This window comes from Chaetura pelagica, unplaced genomic scaffold (genome assembly GCF_000747805.2).
Source record: "Chaetura pelagica isolate M959 unplaced genomic scaffold, ChaPel_1.0 scaffold57, whole genome shotgun sequence".
Taxonomy (NCBI): Eukaryota; Metazoa; Chordata; class Aves; order Apodiformes; family Apodidae; genus Chaetura; species Chaetura pelagica.
In genome coordinates this window covers 800460-806089 of record NW_009954217.1, presented here as the reverse complement: position 1 = coordinate 806089, position 5630 = coordinate 800460, and positions in this window count along the sequence as shown.

Here is a 5630-nt window from a genome sequence, read left to right as displayed (position 1 = left end):
GGAAAGAGATACACAATGTGAAAGAATCTGATTCCTCCAAGAATTTCAGAGAAAGAGGAAAGAGAAGGAAGATGAGAAAAACTGTCAAATAGTCATGGAGAACCACAAAGTAATCACAGCACGGTGCCTTGATATTGCTTTGCAATGTTTTCACTGTGATGTTGCATCAATACATGAATACACTGGGTCATGTTAAGGTGACATGTTGCAATTATCTTCTAGTTCTCTGTAACTTTACTCATTGACCTCATCAGCCCTTCAGCTCTTCACTGTTGAATACCACTCACTTAGATGTTCAAAGCAGTGGATGCTTCCTAATATGCTTTACAATTTGACACTTCTGTGTGCTCAGTTATTTTCCAGATCATTCTTAAAGAACTAGTCCTGAAATTAATTACTTTGAAGCTTGGGGGGGAAAAAAAATTAAAAAAAATCAGTTCATGTCATATTGTATAAATCCATGGGCACATGAATTAATAGGCAGGAATTGGCAGTGCGGGGAAAAGATACTTGAATGGATGTTTAAAAATGTTTTTCATAAAAGGGCAGCTCTAGATTAATTAGATACATTAATAAGAAAAAAACCTGAATTGGTGGCATTAAGTATAACACTCTTCTAAATAGAAATCTGTTATACTTGTTTTAAATTGAATTTATTGTCCTAAGAGAAAAGTTATTCTTGCAAAGCTCAAGAACTGGAGTCCTGGTGATCATTTTATCATATTGACCCATAATATTAATAATTAATATCTCATGAAGACTTAGAAATCAAAAAGCATTTCATCAACAAAATGAAGGAAAAAAATTGTAAATGGTGATGAACAATGGAACCATATGCTCAACATAGTAAGAATAACTCAGGTAGAGTTTTTCCTGCCAATGATTTACCAATTACCTCATTTGCAATTATGGTCCTGCTGGGAAAGAGAAATTGACTAATATCCAAACTAACAGATGTCTCTCAAGAGGTGGGCTTTTCTATACTTAGCAGATCTATAGTTTAGGGTACAAAATCCCTCTGCAAGGCATGGAGAAATCTGACACCTAATCCTGTTTCGTTGCATGGACCTAACCAATGGCACAACAGGTAAATGTTTTTTTTGTCACTAATGAATAAACCTCTTCAAAATTACATGCCACTACTATTCAAATAGAAAGGGGGGAAGATTTAGTTTATCGTTTTCTGCTGATTACTTGGTTAAGACAAGTCTTTGCTTGTATTTTTCCCTTCTCAGTGGAAGACACAATGTTGCCAGTGCTGACATAAAATAGGTCTTTGGTGACCTATTTTGTTAGGTCAAGATCAAGACCTTGTTGGTGAAAATTAGATCAAGAACAAGATTTCTATTTTAATTATAGCACAGTTTTCTACATTGGTATTTAGGCTCCTGAAGCACATAGCTTGACTTTCTAAAGTGTTAAGTAGCAAGCTTAAAGTAATTATTTTAGGCATGTATTGATTATTATGGACAACATGACCCAGATAACACATATGCATATAAGTGTTAATAGAAAGTAATTGTTAGAGAGGCCTATAACAGTTAGGTCAATATTTCTTACTGTAATAGAATTATAGGTTTCTCTGCTGAGGAGATAATGACCAGATGAATTCCAGGTGGCTAAAATTTGCAGGTATCAAGATATATATACAAGGTACAGAAACAATATCATGTGAGTTAGATGAACCGTCACACTGCTCAAATATTGAATTTTGCATATGAACTAAACAAAGGAAGAGAGAAATAAAGATTCTGGGAGCCATTCACATATGTTCTATCACAGAAAATTTATATCTAATTTATTTTTAAAACCATCAAAAGTGACACATTATAATGAATGCAATTCACCCATAGAAAATCCTTAGCAGGAAAAACTACAATGCAAATTAAAATGAAAAATCCAATCAGTTATCCTTCAGAACAGAAGTTTAAATCCTTTCACCAGTATTGAAAGGGTTATACTCATGTAACTGGAAGAATTCAAACCTTATAGTATGTTGATTTTTTATTTTTTTTTTTATGGTCTTCAACATTTCTGTAAATTTTAATGGAGATACATAATTATAAAAGCAATTTTCTCTTCAGTAGTAAATACGTCAGTGAAGCAATCCTCTTGCATATGTTGTATTATTATTAGCATAGAAAGGCAGCAAATCCAGGCCTGTAGTCTGCCAAAGTTGGCTTTAAATATGCCCAAAATTGCCAAGATATATCGAATCAACGAACTCGCTGTGGCTGGTTTGGTTTTCTTTTCCCTTTATTGTCCACTTCTTTTTTACTTATCTGAGAAATGGTATTTTACTTTAGTTCATATGCCACAAACTGGGATAAATCATTATTGAAGTTTCTTTACACTGATTCTGAATTCATTCAACTATGATATGTGATCAAATACGTACTTTTAAAAATGTTCTTCCATATTTTATGTTGCAACAACGAAAACTTTGTTTCATGTGGAAATTAATAGAGGATATTCTGAATGCAGAAAAGGAAAATTTGTAAATTGCATTGTCAACCTTCATAAATCACCTGCTGTCCAGACTGTGTAACTCATGTGCATTGTTTTTATTTTCTTTTAACACTTCAGGTTTCCTGAGGAAAAAAAAGATAAAAAAAAGAAGAAGAAGAAAGTTAGACATAGTATCTATTAATTCAACAGATGAAAATTATTTAAATTACTTAAGGAATTACTGGACAATCAGACATCAGATATCACAAAGGCAAGTGAAAATGATATATTAATTTGTCTGAACTGACCATCTGTTTTGCACTCAGCATTGATATAACACTTCAGGGACTCAAGAGAAATTTCCTATGAGTCTTGTCACCATTCATCCTCCATGTTTGTCATGTATACATAATTACTTTTGTATGTGGCTGCTTTACTTCTGCTCCAAACCCAACGCTGACAGGACAAAACCATCAGAATGTGAGAATGTGCAAAGGGCCATTCATTTATTTTGGAAGAATCCCTGTAATACAGCCTTTGAAATATGTAACATAATCGCTGTGCCGATTATCAGCCCTTGCTGGATCTTTTTTTTATGAAATGAGAACATTCAAGGTAAAGTTGTCCTTCCTTAAGTGGGCTTTTGGTAATGACAGGTGTGCAGTTAAGAATGGAAGGCAACGATGAAAAGCATTGGCACGGAGTGTGAATACTCAATTTACTTTTTGCTTGTTCAACATTCTTCTTCACCATATAATAATATTACTTCTTAATATTTACTCTATGCAGGGCACCTGGCTACAGGAAAGACAGACAGTGAAGAACAAAGACTTAGGGGGATGCTTTGCTCCAAAAACTCTGTTGGCGTTGATTTTAACCTCAGATCAATGTAAATATTGAATTAACAACACTGTATAAATAGTTGCATGATAATGTCAAACGACTCCCAGTAAAAAAAACAACAAATGTGAGGTGCCAGAGAGACATCTCAGCCTGATTTCTATAGGAAAATGAATCTTATTATTCTGATTATGAATCTGTTTGTGTACATGCCAGGTGTTAGGCAATCAGAATGTCTGGTCCATCCCCTCTTATCTTTCCCTTGCCAGTACTAGGGAGAGCAGCTTGTGCAAGGCTACTCAATAGGAACACCCTACAATCCCAATGTCATAATTTGCTTTTTCCACCTCCCAAGTTCACCCTGCTTACCACTCTCATTCCCTCCCAATAAATGGCCAACCTCTATTTATCCTTTTCCCATATGTCACAGTTTTGTGCATTTGTATCTTTATTTCCTATTTATCATACATTTGCCCAGTTAAGATTTAATCTGAATAAAAACAAGTGCCCAGATTTTCTGAATGGGTCCAATGCCCTGTGCAAGCACCAAATCTTCCCAGGACCAGCACCAATAGGAGCCTGGTCCTTAGGCATCCCACTGATATTACAGGTTACTTCTTAAAGATCTGAGTGCAGCTAGGTCCTAAATATATGGCAGATTATGTGTGAGTGGGAGAGTGTAACAGTAAGCTAGAAAAGGCAGCTGCATGAAAAAGCCCATTTTTTGGGTATTGAGTACATAGTGCTGAGCTGACTGGACTTGAGGGAGATCAACAGCTGACAGGATGGAAGTTGCAGAGTGCACCTGGCCACATAGAAATTTTTGCTGCCAAGAGGTAGATCACCATTCCCACTAAGAGTGTATTTAGAAAGGACTCACATTCCCCTCTGCACACCATCCAGAAGAGGCTTGAGAAAGAAGTGATCATACAGATAAGACTACAATGGTCCTTTCTCTTAGCTAAACAGGAATAAAGCTTCAGAGTAATTTTGTTCATAAAGTAACTGGAACTCACCAGTTATATATTTCACATAATTTGAGCCCTTCTATACCTAATTAGTATACCTAATTGGATTCTTCTGCTCTTAAGAGGAAGATGTGGACAACCTGATAGGGATTAATCCTGTTCTATAACAGGCTTCTGAAACCAGTAGGATAAATAATCTTATGAAAACACATTTCTCTCTTAATGAACTAGGTTTTTTTTAGGTCAGATTGCTACTGCTTACCTAGTAAAAGTTTCTCAAGAATTAACTTACACAAATAATCATTTTTTGTATCAGTGCAATTGTGTTTATGCTAGAACTTCATATTCATACAACTCCTACAACGCAGATCAGTACAGAAGTGAGCATGAATTTGGAAGATTGAGGCTGTCAAAAATAGTGATTAATTTTTTATATATGGTACTATAAGTCACATTATTATCAGTACTTACTTTAGAATAATCAGAATCTACAGGAATAGGCACAATATTCAGCCAGGGTGACTGACCTTTCTGATCTCTGCATTAGATATAAATGTGATACATTCATCGCAGAAGATTTTTCCCCCCCCTTGAAAAGTTTGTCCTAGAAGTCCATATTTAAAGTGGCTGCAAATAACACTGACAAAGGTGTGTCTCATTTGTCAATATCTGCAGATAAAAAAATAATGTGAGACGACATTTTTTTTCAAAATAAGACCTGATCCCTCTGGAGAATTAGGAAGGAAGGGAATTAAAAATAGACTGACCACAGTATGAAGAAAAAGTGTATGTTTTTTCTTTTATACTATATTCTACATGCAAGTTTATTTCAAATGCAGACAGCATTGTGTGCAATTCATATTATAAATATATTATTATTACTTTCTAAACTCCAAATCTGGATTTTACTGATATATCTCAGTAAGCAGCAACATGGAAATAAGATATCAGTGAGAGAAATGTGATGGTATTTTAATACTGCTATTCTTTTTTTTTGAAAGTTCTAACTGCTGCAAAATGTCTTTATTTAAAAATTCTCAACATTTTTTAATTTCTCTTTTTATTCAATAATTATGTTTTGTAGTTCATTGTCTGTTTATCTGAAGATATTTTTAATTCCTGAAGCCTCATTTTATCTGTCAGTTTCTTAGTGGATTTTTAAGTCTTTATACCTTTCCACTTTAAATTCACTACATAATGGAAAACTTCACTTTTGAATTCTGTTTTTTTGTCTAGTACTAGACTTTCAGAAGTGAAGGGAGAATTAGATCTATTAGCATTCATACTTTTTTGCCTCTGGTTTTGTACTGATAAAGGCACTAATAAATTATTGTTCCTGCACTCATCTTTGTCAGGAAAAAAAAGTTTATTCAT